At 46.5% G+C, this 16,636-nt stretch overlaps 1 protein-coding gene across 1 annotated transcript in view; it reads left to right on the forward strand.

The window, feature by feature from the left end:
* Positions 1–598: 598 nt before the first annotated feature.
* Hk (potassium voltage-gated channel subfamily A regulatory beta subunit hyperkinetic) overlaps positions 599–16,636 on the forward strand; it is a 222,445-nt gene continuing 206,407 nt past the window's right edge. The window contains exon 1 of the mRNA XM_071692804.1: positions 599–947. The gene's annotated coding sequence lies outside the window, so the exon portion shown is untranslated. The remainder of the gene's footprint in view (positions 948–16,636) is intronic.

A 16,636-nucleotide genomic window follows, 5' to 3' on the forward strand; every position in this document is an offset into this window, starting at 1 on the left:
ACCCTTGAGCACGACGGTACGACTTGAGCACGACGGTACGACCCTTGAGTACGACGGTACGACCCTTGAGTATGACGGTACGACCATTGAGTTCGACGGTACGACCCTCGAGCACGACGGTACGACCCTTGAGTAAGACGGTACGACCATTGAGTACGACGGTACGACCTTTGAATACGACGGTACGACCCTTGAACACGACGGTACGACCCTTGAGCACGACGGTACGACCCTTGGGGTTCTCAAAGACTAGGCCAAAGCTAGGCCACTAATATTTCTATCTTTTCCACCACAACCCATTTTCTTTATTTTCATCTTTTCCACCACAACCCATTTTCTTTATATTCTAATTACTACTAAATCTTATGTATAAAGATTCATGTATCGAGTTAAGGTCACCTCTCTGTTAATGAGTAGTTGACCTTGATGGCATTGTTTAGACGTGTGTGTGTGTGTGTGTGTGTTGCTTTGGCAGTGGGGGATTGTATTAGTAGCCAGCCAACGCTTGCTGAGTGGCCCCGGGGCGGGCGGGGGGAGGGAGGGGCAGCAGCTGGTTGGGCGGTGTCTTGTCCTCGTTGCGGGGCCCCCACAGTGCCCAGGCCGACCAGAGTACGCCAGGCGGGCGCTTGGGGCTGGTGCTGGGAGGGGGGTGGAGAGGAGAGGAGAGAAAGAGAGAGAGAGAGAGAGGGTGTGTGCGTGTGCGTGTGTGTCCTACAGTGCTCTTGTTACGAGAAGGACGCTTGGAGTGTAGTGAGCGCACACTGACCACCACCCTCCTCCTCCTCCCATCTCCACAACACCGAGTTCCATTTCGCGTGGAGTTCCATTTCGCGTGGAGTTCCATTTCGCGTGGAGTTCGTTACATTTGGCGTGGAGTTACGAATTTGGAGTGGTGTGTCAAAAAGTGATCCAGGGATTATTATACATAACAGGACGGGCGAGTGCTGGTAAGTAGATGGAAAGTAACTTAAGGTCATTATATTCTTTACTTATACTTACACGTAAGTGTTGGAGGAATCCAGGCACGAGGCGTTCGTAAGAAAGATGTACCAGCTGCTGTTGTAGATGTACCAGCTGTTGTTGTAGATGTACCAGCTGTTGTAAGATGTACCAGCTGCTGTTGTAGATGTACCAGCTGTTGTATTTTGTTGTATAATTCACCGTGAAACGTCGAGTGTTGGTGCACAGAGCGAGAGGGGAATGGTATGTGATTTTGCGTTCCCATGTCACACATCTTCGCCTTGGGCGTGTCGTTGTATTAGAAACGGCAGCAGGAGGTGTGGGGGACAGGTGTCCTTCCCTGGAGTTGATGTGGGGGGGTTGTGGCTTCCCCATTTGTTTACCGTGTCGAATATGTGACAACAACAACAACAACACCCTATTTGGTGTCGAACGAGTTAACAGGTGTCGAATATTTTGGTCGAAGCGTTGGAGGTGGTCGTAAAATCCCACAGGTGTTATAAGATAGTCATCAACGACAAAATGTAAGATGGTTATGATAAGTCTCGAATGGTCATTAGCGTCGGGTCATTACTACTGGATGATGTATTGAAAAAAAAGAGACAGGGTCAAGTAACCATTTTAATTAAACCCTGTCATGATAACAGATGTGGCTCAACACCTGTGTGTTTTGGGTGATAACAACACGTGTCAGATGATAAGAAAGATAAGATGTCGACGGATCATAACTGACACATCATGACAGGTGTCAGACGACCACGTGGTGGCAGACGATTGGTGATGACAGCAAGGGTGTGTCATATGACAACCACGTGTGTCATAGGATCACAGTAATCATTGATAACAACCAGGTGTGTCATATGATCACAGTAATCATTGATAACAACCAGGTGTGTCATATGATCACAGTAATCATTGATAACAACCACGTGTGTTATGTGATCACTATGGTCATTGATGATAACCACGTGTGTCATATGATCACAATAGTCATTAATACAACCACGTGTGTCAGATGGATCATGGATTAACCACAGCTGGTCACAGTAAGAGCGGTTTCTTGATCAAATGGAGACAAAGGAGGAAGACAGTTTACAGAGACAATATATATATATATATATATATATATATATATATATATATATATATATATATATATATATATATATATATATATATCTTTTCTTTCATACTATTCGCCATTTCCCGCATTAGCGAGGTAGCGTTAAGAACAGAGGACTGGGCCTTAGAGGGAATATCCTCACCTGGCCCCCTTCTCTGTTCCTTCTTTTGGAAAATTAAAAAAAAAACGAGAGGGGAGGATTTCCAGCCACCCGCTCCCTCCCCTTTTAGTCGCCTTCTACGACACGCAGGGAATACGTGGGAAGTATTCTTTCTCCCCTATCCCCAGGGATAATATATATATATATACACACAACAAATACTATGGTTCTGTCACAAGGGAAGGGTGCGTCAAACACAATTGCCCTCACACAGGCACGATAGAATACTCCAAATATTCACTGTGGTTGTAGGAGGAGGAGGAGAAGGAAGAGGAGGAGGAAGAGGAGGAATAATTTTATAACAATGTCTCAGATGGGATGGGCCTCCACGATGCCTCCTCCCTCACCCATCTGCAACTTCCAAGCGATCTCTGGTGGCAGAGGGAAGGTGGTATGGGGAGGTGAGGTGCACCAGCAACCAGCATTTTGCTCCTTAAATCGTCTGATGATAATGAGGAAGAGGAGGAGGTCCGTGTGATGGCTGGAGAGGGTTGAGGGAGGACCAGTGCCTCTCTCTTCCTCTGATAGCTTGTGTCACAGTGACCTGGGATGGTCGTACGTTGGCCCTCCAGCAGTACCTTTACGTAGCAGCTGCCCTTGTGTGGTAGAGAGAGGGGAAGGAGGTGGTTAAGAACGAGGAATAGGGAGGCACAGGCGCGCCTCAGTAGACTTAGAAGTGTAGATGATTCTAAGTTCAAGGTGTGAGGAGTTCATTTGTCTATAACTACAGGTGTGTGTGTGTGTGTGTGTGTGTGTGTGTGTGTGTGTGAGTAGCTCCTTGCCACAGTAGGTAGCACCGCTGGAGTCAGGTGTTTGGGGAGGAACGGTTGTAAATAATGACCCCGACCTTTGGGGTATGTGTGATGCTGGCAGCCGTGTCCACTACACCAGTGCCCCAGCCCTCCCGCCACCGTTGCTCCTCTTCCGTGTAGCTCCTCTGTCGCTGGGTCACTTTTCAGGGCAGATCACAGGTGTGTGTGTGTGTGTGTGTGATGGAGTAGGGAACGCCCTCTATATGGAAGGAGGGGAGTGTCTTGTGGAGGAGGAGAAGGAGGAGGAGGAGTAGATGAAGAGAAAGGGGGTCCACATGCTCCTGTATAGAGGGCTAGGCCAGCCCATGTCTCCTTGTTCCATGACCACAACAACAACAACGAGAGTGACAGGCGATCACAACTGTTGTTCTGATGACCATCATCATCTCCACAACAACCACAACAAGCGTGATAGATGATCACAACCCCAGCCTCGACTTTATGCCAGCAGACAATTGTGGATAGACTCCAGCGAAGGCAGCAACGGTGGATTTCAAGGGAGTTTTCTCGACTTCACAATAGCATTTGATTATGTATGGTAATATGTATGTTGTTTACGGTTCACACACACACACACACACACACACACGAGGTTTTCATCCAGACTTGTGTCTGTTGTTTACGTTCATCCCTCAAGGGGCAGTGGTTGGCTGGCGACGACCATAGCTCGTCATGCTTCTGTCATAGAGAGCATTACAACGTTGCCATACTTATTTAGAAGCATTACAACGTTGCCATACTTATTTAGAAGCATTACAACGTTGCCATACTTATTTAGAAGCATTACAACGTTGCCATACTTATTTAGAAGCATTACAACGTTGCCATACTTATTTAGAAGCATTACAACGATGCCATACTTATTTAGAAGCATTACAACGTTGCCATACTTGTTTAGAAGCATTACAACGTTGCCATACTTATTTAGAAGCATTACAATGTTGCCATACTTATTTAGAAGCATTACAACGTTGCCATACTTATTTACAAGCATTACAACGTTGCCATACTTATTTAGAAGCATTACAACGTTGCCATACTTATTTAGAAGCATTACAACGTTGCCATACTTATTTAGAAGCATTACAACGTTGCCATACTTATTTAGAAGTCATACTTGGTTCACCCTGGCCTCCCTCCGGCGTCCATTTGTTCCCTGGGTTATTGTGGCGGGGAATCGAATCCTGGTACCCACAGCTGGAGGCCCACATGCAACACCGCCGTGTGCCACGTCTAAAGTGTCACTGGCGCATGACACAGTGTCACTGGCGCATGACACAGTGTCACTGGTTGTTGCTGGTCAGTCCTGGTTCAGTGAGGTGCGTCAGGCGAGCAGCTTAATGTCCAATTGGTAGTTCTGTAGTAACTGTAGTTTAGTGGGTAGTTTAGGTGCTGTTTCCTGTGGGGTGGGGTAGCGCCGGGAATGGGTGAAGGCAAGAAAGTATGAATATGTACCTGTGTATATATGTATATATCCGTGTATATGTATGTATATGTATGTATATGTTGATATGTATATGTATGTATCTTTGTGTGTATGGGCTTTTATGTATATATATATATATATATATATATATATATATATATATATATATATATATATATATATATATGTCCATATATATATATATATATATATATATATATATATATATATATATATATATATATATATATATATATGTCCATATATATATATATATATATATATATATATATATATATATATATATATATACATATGGATGAGTGGATGAGCTATTCTTCATCTGTTTCCTGGCGCTGCCTCGCTGACGCGGGAGACGACGATCAAGTAATGATACGAAAATTACCTGCTAACTACAGATAAATTCCTAGTGCGACCATAACACTAGACATGTTATGTGAAGTTTGGTAGAGAGTCTCTGCTGGATCAAGTGAGCGAACGTCAGGTGAAAACGACCAACACTGGAATACTGAGAATCCATGGGGATGAAAATGGAAAGTCGGACCTAATTAGCATAAAGTTACCCCACCGTATGGAAAACAGATAATAACACACACACAACACACAACACACACACACACACACACACACACACACATACACACACACATACACACACACACGTGCATATATATATATATATATATATATATATATATATATATATATATATATATATATATATATATATATATGGAGAGAGAGAGAGAGAGAGAGAGAGAGAGAGAGAGAGAGAGAGAGGAGAATTGGAATGATGTGGCATACAGTGGGTCCCAGGGCATGTGAAGCGTCCGGGGTAAACCATGGAGAGGTGTGTGGGGGAGCGGCCTGGATGTGGAAGGGGAGATATGTTTTCGGTGCATTGCACGTGACAGATAGAGAATGGATGTGGGAACGAATTCTGGCCTTTCTCCGTCTAGTCCTGGCGCTACCTTGCGAGCGCGGGGGATGGCGAACACCCGTCTAATACCGCGCCTCTTTAGAAATCCGAAATACGAATTCGTTATAGAGGCATTACGAATTTTTCTTATGCGATTTCGTTATGAAAATGGTTCCCTCAGCCAGAAATACGAAGCGATCGTTGTGGGTGGGTCATGTCTGTTTAAGCGTTTCAATTGTTTCTTTATTGGAATATATATATATTTTTTTTTCTTAACCTCCCTCATCTTATCTCATTTATCTGAGCCGTAGTCGTAATACTTCATGTTATCTGTAGGCCAGAGTGTGTGTGTGTGTGTGTGTGTGTGTGGCTAGAGGGACATAATGGTGGAGGAGAGATTCATCTCTCTCTCTCTCTCTCTCTCTCTCTCTCTCTCTCTCTCTCTCTCTCTCTCTCTCTCTCTCTCTCTCTCTCTCTCACCCAGAGCGAGCGACAGGGTGAATTACGCTGTTACCCCTTGAAATTCAGGACATTCCAACAATACATCTGTCTCTGACTCGCCCATTCCTCCCCTCTCCCCCCACCCACCCACACACCCACACACACACACACACACACACACACACACACACACACACACACACACACGGGCTGTAAAGGCGGGAGAAATAGATAATTTTTCTTTCCTCTTCTTTTTTCTCTTTCTTTTCTCTTTTGAGTCTCTCTCTGTCATTACGTAGCGTTGTTACTCTTGAGCCCAGCCCGGCCGGTCCTGACCTTACGTCCATAGTGAGCTTGTGTCCTTACCTTGCTGGACCTAATAACCAAGGGTCAACCAGGGTCACCATAAGGTCACGGTTCGCTCACTTTACCCACATGGTCTTCGCTGGCGTTTGAGGAGAGTTGATGGTGTGATCGTGTTTTTTTTTTATGCAGTTAATCCGTTCTTGATGTATAAGGAAACGTTCTTGATGTATGAGGAAACGTTCTTGATGTATGAGGGAACGTTCTTGATGTATGAGGAAACGTTCTTGATGTATGAGGAAACGTTCTTGATGTATGAGGGAACGTTCTTGATGTATGAGGAAACGTTCTTGATGTATGAGGAAACGTTCTTGATGTATGAGGAAACGTTCTTGATGTATGAGGGAACGTTCTTGATGTATGAGGAAACGTTCTTGATGTATGAGGGAACGTTCTTGATGTATGAGGAAACGTTCTTGATGTATGAGGGAACGTTCTTGATGTATGAGGGAACGTTCTTGATGTATGAAGTGGCGTTCTTCATGTATGAGGGAACGTTCTTGATGTATGAGGAAACGTTCTTGATGTATGAGGGAACGTTCTTGATGTATGAGGGAACGTTCTTGATGTATGAAGTGGCGTTCTTCATGTATGAGGAAACGTTCTTGATGTATGAGGAAACGTTCTTGATGTATGAGGGAACGTTCTTGATGTATGAGGGAACGTTCTTGATGTATGAAGTGGCGTTCTTCATGTATGAGGGAACGTCCTCGATGTATGAAGTGGTTTACTTTATATTAAGTAACGTCCTTGATGTATTAAGTAACGTCCTTGATGTATTAAGTAACGTCCTTGATGTATTAAGTAACGTCCTTGATGTATCAAGTAAAGTCCTTGATGTATTAAGTAACGTCCTTGATGTATCAAGTAAAGTCCTTGATGTATTAAGTAACGTCCTTGATGTATCAAGTAAAGTCCTTGATGTATTAAGTAACGTCCTTGATGTATCAAGTAAAGTCCTTGATGTATTAAGTAACGTCCTTGATGTATTAAGTAACGTCCTTGATGTATTAAGTAACGTCCTTGATGTATTAAGTAACGTCCTTAATGTATTAAGTAACGTCCTTGATGTATTAAGTAACGTCCTTGATGTATCAAGTAACGTCCTTGATGTATTAAGTAACGTCCTTGATGTATTAAGTAACGTCCTTAATGTATTAAGTAACGTCCTTGATGTATTAAGCAACGTCCTTGATGTATTAAGTAACGCCCATGATGTATCAGGTAACACCCAGGATCTGTAGGTAACACAGTTTGAGAACACCTTCCTTCACTTCCAGGAAGGAGACATTGTAGGCTGTCGGGTTCTGGGTTAATAACATACAGCTTGTGATCAAGTCACCCCTCGCTCTTCTCTCTTCCACGGTGGGTCGATTTCTTGGCCTCTAATCTCTCACCATAACTCGTGTCTTCCAAGTTATTTAAGGAGTTTAGGATGGTCTGCTTCAAGGGGGTGAACTGGTTTATTGGTTCATGCCAAGGGTTCACTCAGTCGACGTGTGATGCAGGTGAACTTCTGGTACTGTTGTCTGATGACAGATGATCGAGCGTGGATTCGAAATAGGATTCAATTTTACCTCTGATACTAATGTTTCATAGTAGGTGATCGAGTGTAGATTCGAACTCGGATTCATCTCTAATTCTAGTTCATAAATAATCCTGATTGAATTCGAATTAAGATTCGACTCCATTTCTGACGCTGTGCTTTGAGGGCAAACGAACCAGTTTAGATTCACCCTGATCTCATAATGATAACCTATGGCAGACTTACTGAAGGAATTACCTTCTCGTATATACAAAATTGAATGAATGTGGCTTGACTGTCTTCAAGGAGTTGCCGAAATGCATCCGTTCACCGTAACTGTCTCGCAACCATAAATATGACTTTATCTCCCAAACCAAGCAGTGTGAAGACATTGCAAGATGAGTAGAATCTCTCTTTGAGTTAGGTTAGGTGGGCTTCGCTCTGTCTGGGGGGTTGAAGTATGGTGACGCGATGAGATCTTCTGATGATGATGCAGTGTGGAAAGCAGACGTTAAAAGCGCGAATCTAAAGTGGAAATAACGGATGAACGTCCTTAAACATGACTGTAAGAACTCAGAGCAAATAGTTGTAGACTCTACACTCTCCCAAAAAAGTATCGGTCCCCCTTCCTCCCCTCTCCAACCTCCATCCCTCCCTCTGAAGTTTTTAACGATCTACAATTGGCCGAACGAGATTAGAACTTCCACTTCGCTGCCACCCTCATAACCATTGTGAAATGCGTAAGGGTGGTAGCTAAGTCAAACTTTAATCTCGGTCGGACAGATGTGGATTATTAGAAACTTGAAGCCAGATGGCCCGATACTTTTTTGGGAGAGTGTATATATTTCATCTACCAGTCTCTGGCATCTGCTGTCGACTGTGATTAAACACGAACTTTATAACTACGATTCGAGTGAAAATGGAACTGAATGATTCACTTATCAAGGGAAATTATTTTTTGTCTTACCTTTAGCAAACAACTCTCTCGTAGGAGAGAGAGAGAGAGGATGAAAGGCATTCTCTGAGCCCCCGTCTAGACGTCGTAAACTTATATATCATACTTTTGAATGATTAAAGTTAAGAGGGGATTTAACACACGTGCTCTGAGTTATCGTAGACTCTTGTCACTCTCGATGGAAGTTAAAAGACATTTGAGGTATGAACACCCCAGGGAATGAATAGGTTCATCTGTATCTCGTAGTGCAAATTATGCATTAGTGAAACACGAGTGATCAACAGGGCTTATGGGGCCTTTGATGGAGTTTGTACGAGTGAGGAAAAAATAATGTGTTTAATGAGATTTTGAGAGACTTGTGTGTGAATTCATTTCTGGTTATGGTGGTTATAAGAGATGCTGATGAGGGGGAGAGAGATATGTACAAGGTGATGGGCAAGAACAGATATATATATTTCTTTTTTCTTTCTTTTATACTATTCGCCATTTCCCGCATTAGCGAGGTAGCGTTAAGAACAGAGGACTGGGCCTTTGAGGGAATATCCTCACCTGGCCCCCTTCTCTGTTCCTTCTTTTGGAAAAAGAAAAGCAAAAAAAAACTGCAACTTGTTAATATTTTGAGAACGAAGGTTCAACCCTTTGGTTATGATATCCTGGCTTTTTGGATATGACCTTGTGGGTCAGGTCAAAGGCCAGATCATCATACCCAAAGGGGTCATACCGTCGTGCCTCAGGCGTCGCAACTTCGTGTTCGATGTTGGTTTACGACGACCAGATCAGGAAGAAAAGCCGCAGTTCTTTGACATTTGTCTTACCCATTACAAGTTAACCATGTTTGGTTGAGTCATAGGTCGAGCGAGGGCACGACACATTAGGGCGAAACTCTCTTGACACTGAGTACCATCTTAGCCTTCAAGGACGGTGGTGGTCCTTCCTCCAAACAGAGCTACTGACAATGCTGCTCTCTGTTGAACACCTCTGTTAACAGCGGGATTGGAAGGTTGGGACTGTCGAATTCACGTCCCAAACTCCTGTTAGTGTTTCTCTGTTGAAGTTAGGTGACTTCGAGTCCACAGAGAACACCTGTGTCATTTTCCAGTTAGCTTTGGAAGTCTTTTATTTCATCTACGTTGACTCAAATCTTCTGAGGGGGAGAAAAAGAAGAAGGAAGTGGGTGTGAGATTCATGTGAGCGGGTCTTGCCTACGACGCTAAGAGTGGCTCTTGGTCAGCCTTGTGTGTGTGTGTGTGTGTGTGTGTGTGTGTGTGTCTGTGTGTTTTACTTATCACAAAGTACCTACGTTCCTGCCTGGACCCAGGGGCTGAGCCCGCGATACACTGTTGTTAATTTTGGCCAGGTCTCCTCCTCCTTCGCTGTCCGCCCTCTGAGAAACAGCAGCAGGAGTCCCAGGCCTGGTGTGGTATACACTCTGGGGGGCTAGAGGTTGTAGCCACACCAGGGTTGGGCCAGGTGTGTGGTGCTACACCCCTGGGCTGGTGTAGGGAGTTTCCAGGGGACTGAACTACACCCTTAATTTGACCTGACGAAGAATGATTAGATTTTTCCCCTAATATGATATTATGGTTATTATTATTATTATTATTATTATTATTATTATCATTATTATTATTATTATTATTATTATTACTATTATTATCATTATTATTATTATTTTCTTTCTTTTTTCTTTTGTACTATTCGCCATTTCCCACGTCAGCGAGGTAGCGTTAAGAACAGAGGAATGGGCCTTTTATTGTTATTCTTCTTCTTCTTCTTCTTATTATTATTATTATTATTATTATTATTATCATTATTATTATTATTATTATTATTATTATTATTATTATTATTATTATCATTATTATTATTATTGTTATCATTATGATTATTATTATTATGATCATTATTATTATTATTATTATTATTAGTAGTAGTAGTAGTAGTAGTAGTAGTTGTAGTAGTAGTATTCCACCTGACCTGACCTGACCTGACCTGTCGTACGCTGGACACCTTACCGTCCAGCACGAGCCCGTCTCCCTGACAGCTTGCAGTGGACAGTAAGCTGAACACAAGGGTCCCTCCTCTCCTGGGAGAGTGGCTGGGAGAGTGGCTGGGAGAGTGGCTAAGGGAGAGTGGCTAAGGGAGTGATTGGGAGATGGGATGGGCTTGGGAGAGTGGGAGTGGCTGTGTGAGTGTGGGTGAGACACGGGTTGTGGGGGGGGGGAGCTGGGAGAGTGGGTGAGGAGAGAGAGAGAGAGAGAGAGAGAGAGAGAGAGAGAGAGAGAGAGAGAGAGAGAGAGAGAGAGAGAGAGGGGGGTGATCGAAGAAAGTGGTTTGGGAGAGTGTCATTCACACTGGTGAGCGATGGTGGTAGGGAGCGTGTGAGAGAGTTAGGGGGGGAGAGAGAGAGAGCAGGAGGCCAGATGTGGTGGAGGGAGAGCGTAGTGAGAGATGAAGTCAGACCACGTGTGGTATTGGAGTGAGAGCGGTGAGAGCAAGGGTAATATGGTGCAGAGAGAGAGAGAGAGAGAGAGGGAGAGAGAGAGAGAGAGAGAGAGAGAGAGAGAGAGAGAGCACTGAGCGCTTGCCAGGAGGAGAGAGAGGGCGGGAGAGTGAGTACTTCTCTGCCAACATCTCCCCGAGACACTCACCTCCTGCAGTTTATAAACTGCCTCAGGTGACGGTATTGTCTCCTGGCTACACTGCTTCAGGTGACCAGACTCAGCGTTGGCTACACTGCCACAGGTGATGACCGTCAGCGTTGGCTACACTGCTCGAGGTGACGATCGCTAACCTTGGCTACACTGCTTCAGGTGACGATAGTGAGCCTTGGCTACACTGCTGTAGGTGACCCATACCATACTTTGGTTACAGTGTTTCAGGTGACGTTTATGTAGGTTGGTTACACTGCATCAGGTGGGGGGGGGGTTAATAATTCATACTATTTCTTCATTTATCTGTTAATTAATTCCTTTATGCTTATTAGTAATGCCATTTATCATTAATCAGTCAACATACTGACTGATTTTATTTGTGTGTGCTAATATTGTTAGCTATTTTAACAAATAAATCGTTAGTTTTCAGGATTATATAAATTCATCGACATAGTTTTTATAAAAAAATTTTGCTAGATAGCTTTTTCGTGCTAAATAGCGGAAAGGTTTTAGCGATTCACAAACTCCGCTAAGTTGATACCCCTTCTTGTGTGTTATGTCTGTATATGTTTGTACAAACACAGTATTTGTTGTTGATAATACCTTACAAGGAGGAATTCATAACAAGTAAACAGTCGTTAACCATCTTGTTAGAAATAGCCATTAAGTAGAGGTTTGATTGTAATTGTTTCTTCAGTAATTTCTGATTTCTTTTTTTGTCTCTAATTTCTTGAAGACGAAAGTGCGATTCTTAAGCACGGCGGTACGACCTCCAGGGCACGACGGTACGACCCCCAGGGCACGACGGTACGACCCCCAGGGCACGACGGTACGACCCCCAGGGCACGACGGTACGACCCCAGGGCACGACGGGAGAGAGAGAGAGAGAGAGAGAGAGAGAGAGAGAGAGAGAGAGAGAGAGAGAGAGAGAGAGAGAGAGAGAGATATATATATATAAATATATATATATATATATATATATATATATATATATATATATATATATATATATATATATATATAAAGACGCCTCGAAAAGCCTCTTTTTTTTTTCTTTTTCTTATTTCTTTTTTTTTTTTTTTTTTTTAACCACCTGGTGTATCACTTGTTTTCCCCACTGGCAAAAACTGGCACCACACACACACACACACACACTGTATAAATACATCACTGGGTGTTCCCTGTATTATACACGTCTGGTGTACACCTCGACCTTGTGCCCTCCTGGGTCATGGGTTACGGGTGACCCAGTCACCATTGATGACCTGAAGGACGTCGTAACATGTATTTCATAACGTTCACTAGACTTTATAGAAGAAGAACAGCGACTCCTGTAATACAGATATAGTTGACGCCACTGGTGTGAGCTCAAAGACACACTGGTGTGAGCTCAAAGACACACTGGTGTGAGCTCAAAGACACACTGGTGTGAGGTCAAAGACACACTGGTGTGAGCTCAAAGATACACTGGTGTGAGCTCAAAGACACACTGGTGTGAGGTCAAAGACACACTGGTGTGCGCTCAAAGACACACTGGTGTGAGGTCAAAGACACACTGGTGTGAGCTCAAAGACACACTGGTGTGAGGTCAAAGACACACTGGTGTGAGCTCAAAGACACACTGGTGTGAGCTCAAAGACACACTGGTGTGAGCTCAAAGACACACTGGTGTGAGCTCAAAGACACACTTGGTGTGAGCTCAAAGACACACTTGGTGTGAGCTCAAAGACACACTTGGTGTGAGCTATACACGTCCTGGCATCAACATAAGCTACGTTGCTGTGAGTGGAGGACAACTCCATATAGTTTATCGACCTATTAGAACCGTTCTTTTGGCTCCACTGGTGAGAACTTGGCATTTTACGTGTATGTAAATCAAGACGCTAATGTGAACTGATGAAGGCATATATATATGTGGGACGTACATCTCTCCTTGTGTATGAGTTTTGAGACATTGGTTCCACCTTCACATACGAATTGTGAGTATCACTTCTCCCGGAAGGCTTCACATAAATACCCATAGATACAGAGGGACAGCGTGTGAGCCACGTTGGAATTGGGATGGTACACTGAAATACATGAGTTACTTCGTTTCTACGACTGCTCCATGCATCGCCCCTCATCCCCCTTCCCATCTTGCCTCACAATTATCCTTCGGGAGGAGGTGCGTGTCACTGGCACACTGCACAGTGGCACTGCTTTGCTCAAGGTGTACGACTGAGGATTGATGGAGTCTTATCTGTGTGTCGGTATCAGTACGCTAATGGTGAGTATGAGGCTTCATGCCCCACCCACTCACTCTCTCTTATCCTTCTCCTCCTCCTCCCTTCCCTCTACACATGTGACGGTATTCAACACCACGCGCAGGTGTATCTTCAAAGGTGAACTGGTGTTGCAGTTCCACCTCGGTTGTGCGATACACAAAGGCTGGTGGAACTACAGTTAAAACTTTGCTCGAGGATCCTGGCAAGATATTCGCTGTCGATTCTAACATCATCAAAGAATATCAAAGATGGTCAGATGGGTATTGGAATATTTGACCCGTGGGCTGTGATGAGAGGTTTTATGTTCCTGTGGTCTAAGACTTGGCATCTCACACGCCCCAAACGCAAGAGACACTGTATACGTCTGGAAGTAGTTGTATATCCAGTGTGAGTGGTGACTGTTGTTGTATAGAGCACCAGGTGGAGTTACGTGAAAGGTCTGTTACATATGCCACCACTCAGGACCCGTCCGAGCTATCTAGGCTAGCGTCACTTCGTCAGCCACGGCCCCTTGGTCCACCAGCACCTTCGCTGAGGAGGAGGTCCGTCCGTGGGCCCTTGACGCCTTCTACCACAACCAGCTGAGACCAGTTCTCTGGGTGCTGACTGAGAGGGGATGACCCTGGGGTACAGAAGGTGGCCAGGTATTGTCAGCGTCACACCTTCTACACCGTCGGGCAAGTTACGATGATGACCCGGGATACCTGGAGGGGTGTTGGACCTCTTGTTCTCGAAGCTGTGACGACCGCTGGTGGGGGACCTTCCCGTTCACTACATAATGGAGGAATCTCGAACTTGAAATGTCAGGGATGAAGGCGATGTTAGATTACAGGCAGCTCGTACTGGCCCCGTGTGTGTGTGTGTGTGTGTGTGTGTGTGTGTGGGGCAATGGTCATTTGATTGTAGATTAAGGGTCATATCGGGTCATTGGTGGTGGGTTAACTTTCCCACAAAGACACAGGGTTGCCAGTTACTGGTTGACCTGTGACCTGACGTTTTTCGTCTCTGTAGCCTACAAATGTAATGCGAAAATGTTCTATGTAAGTCCGGCTTGCATTACCGTTTTCAGGAGTTCAGCTGACGATATGATGTGGTGGACGTGTGCAAGGGTCGTACCGTTGTGCTCAAAGGGCCGTACCGTTGTGCTCAAAGGGTCGTACCGTTGTGCTCAAAGGGCCGTACCGTTGTGCTCAAAGGGTCGTACCGTTGTGCTCAAAGGGCCGTACCGTTGTGCTCAAAGGGCCGTACCGTTGTCCTCAAAGGGTCGTACCGTTGTGCTCAAGCCGTTAACACTGTGGCGTGTCCGTAAGAGCCTGCAGCGAGTGGGGGCGATGCCTGTGTTTTACGTCGCACGCGCGTGGTATGCCTGCTGACATCAGCCAGTGTTGCACGACCACCATTACCCTGGATATCCCTGAGCCTCTGAGAGGCTACCAAGGGTCGACGCTGGGACGTGTGGTGGCGTTAGGACAGAGCGAGGGACGGACGGAGGGAGGTGGTGGCGTTAGGACAGAGGGAGGGACAGAGGGAGGAAGGTGGTGGCGTTAGGACAGAGGGAGGGAGGGAGGAGGTGGCGTTAGGACAGAGGGAAAGAGGGAGGAAGGTGGTGGCGTTAGGACAGAGGGAGGGACGGACGGAGGGAGGTGGCGGCGTTAGGACATAGCGAGGGACGGAGGGAGGGAGGTGGCGGCGTTAGGACAGAGCGAGGGACGGAGGGAGGGAGGTGGCGGCGTTAGGACAGAGGGAGGGACGGAGGGAGGGAGGTGGTGGCGTTAGGACTGAGGGAGGGAGGGAGGAGGTGGCGTTAGGACGGAGGGAGGGACGGAGGGAGGGAGGTGGTGGCGTTAGGACGGAGGGAGGGAGGTGGCGGCGTTAGGACTGAGGGAGGGAGGGAGGAGGTGGCGTTAGGACAGAGGGAGGGACGGAGGGAGGGAGGTGGTGGCGTTAGGACAGAGGGAGGGACGGAGGGAGGGAGGTGGTGGCGTTAGGACAGAGGGAGGGACGGAGGGAGGTGGTGGCGTTAGGACAGAGGGAGGGACGGAGGGAGGTGGTGGCGTTAGGACAGAGGGAGGGACGGAGGGAGGTGGTGGCGTTAGGACAGAGGGAGGGAGGGAGGGAGGGAGGAGGTGGCGTTAGGACAGAGGGAAAGAGGGAGGAAGGTGGTGGCGTTAGGACAGAGGGAGGGAGGGAGGGAGGTGGTGGCGTTAGGACGGAGGGAGGGACGGAGGGAGGTGGTGGCGTTAGGACAGAGGGAGGGACGGAGGGAGGGAGGTGGCGGCGTTAGGACAGAGGGAAAGAGGGAGGGAGGGAGGGAGGTGGTGGCGTTAGGACAGAGGGAGGGACAGAGGGAGGGAGGTGGTGGCGTTAGGACAGAGGGAGGGACGGAGGGAGGGAGGTGGCGTTACGACAGAGGGAGGGAGGGAGGGAGGGAGGGAGGTGGTGGCGTTAGGACGGAGGGACGGAGGGAGGGAGGTGGTGGCGTTAGGACTGAGGGAGGGAGGGAGGGAGGTGGTGGCGTTAGGACAGAGGGAGGGACGGAGGGAGGGAGGTGGTGGCGTTAGGACAGAGGGAGGGACGGAGGGAGGGAGGTGGCGGCGTTAGGACAGAGGGAGGGACGGAGGGAGGTGGTGGCGTTAGGACAGAGGGAGGGAGGTGGTGGCGTTAGGACAGAGGGAAAGAGGGAGGGAGGTGGTGGTGGCGTTAGGACAGAGGGAGGGACGGACGGAGGGAGGGAGGTGGTGGCGTTAGGACAGAGGGAGGGAGATTGTGGTGGCGTTTTGACTGCCGGAGGCGGCAATTCCCTACCCGACACTCGGTCATAATCATAAGGAGGTGAGGTAGACTGTGGGAGCAGCTGCGCTCAACTCCTTCCTTACTCCGCTTTGGCGTCGCCTCGAGTGTGAGGTTACGGAGACGTCGGAGGATCTTGCCTGACTGACGCAGACCTACCCGTCCTCCCCCCCCTCCCCGAGAGAGAGAGAGAGAGAGAGAGAGAGAGAGAGAGAGAGAGAGA

Source organism: Panulirus ornatus, chromosome 55, assembly GCF_036320965.1.
Source record: "Panulirus ornatus isolate Po-2019 chromosome 55, ASM3632096v1, whole genome shotgun sequence".
Taxonomy (NCBI): Eukaryota; Metazoa; Arthropoda; class Malacostraca; order Decapoda; family Palinuridae; genus Panulirus; species Panulirus ornatus.